Below are 745 nucleotides of genomic sequence, written 5' to 3'. Positions count from 1 at the left end.
ATATATTAAAAGTAGTCGAGTTTTCACCTAAATCTGAATAACAAATCTACAAATATTATGTTTAGATTAATAAATTTTATTTGAAGAAAGAAATTTGATTTGGAGAATGATTCGAGGGACGTATATCAAAGAACACTAATTTTAAATGTATTCGAACTCTAACACAATTACTATAAAAATTGTTTGACTTTATATATAGAACAGATTTGGAATTTCCTTAAATTTTTTCCATCACAACAAGTCAAAAAATTACCATTCAAACAATTTTCCATTAAATTAAGGAAAAATTCCATGCTTTAATTAAAGAGATTAAAGTACCACAACAAAAGTTCAAATCTCGGTCCAAAATTTGTGGCGGATGATTTATTTAGAACAGACAAACTTCTAAATTAAATTATGTCATTCAAATATAATTTATTGAATAATATTAAAGTTACGACCAAAACATCGTACAACGATATTTACAAAAATTATATTGTGATATTTTGCTATTATTTTGTGAGATATTTTTATTATTTCATGAGATTTTGTATTAATTTATCGTGAGATTTTTATAAATGAAATTTTTGTATTGAATTTTTTGTGTTGTAAAAATTGCTGTATAAATTTAGTTGTACATATAATATTACTTTTTTTTTCCAGAGTTGTGTCCTTGTGGGGATTCCGCCCAGACATTGGTTACTCAATTTTCGAGGCCTTGGGCATTTTAAGTTAGTTAAAAATAAATAAAATATATATATTAGTA

This window comes from Primulina huaijiensis, chromosome 4, assembly GCF_012295235.1.
Source record: "Primulina huaijiensis isolate GDHJ02 chromosome 4, ASM1229523v2, whole genome shotgun sequence".
NCBI lineage: Eukaryota > Viridiplantae > Streptophyta > Magnoliopsida > Lamiales > Gesneriaceae > Primulina > Primulina huaijiensis.
Note: the sequence above shows the minus strand (reverse complement) of the source record.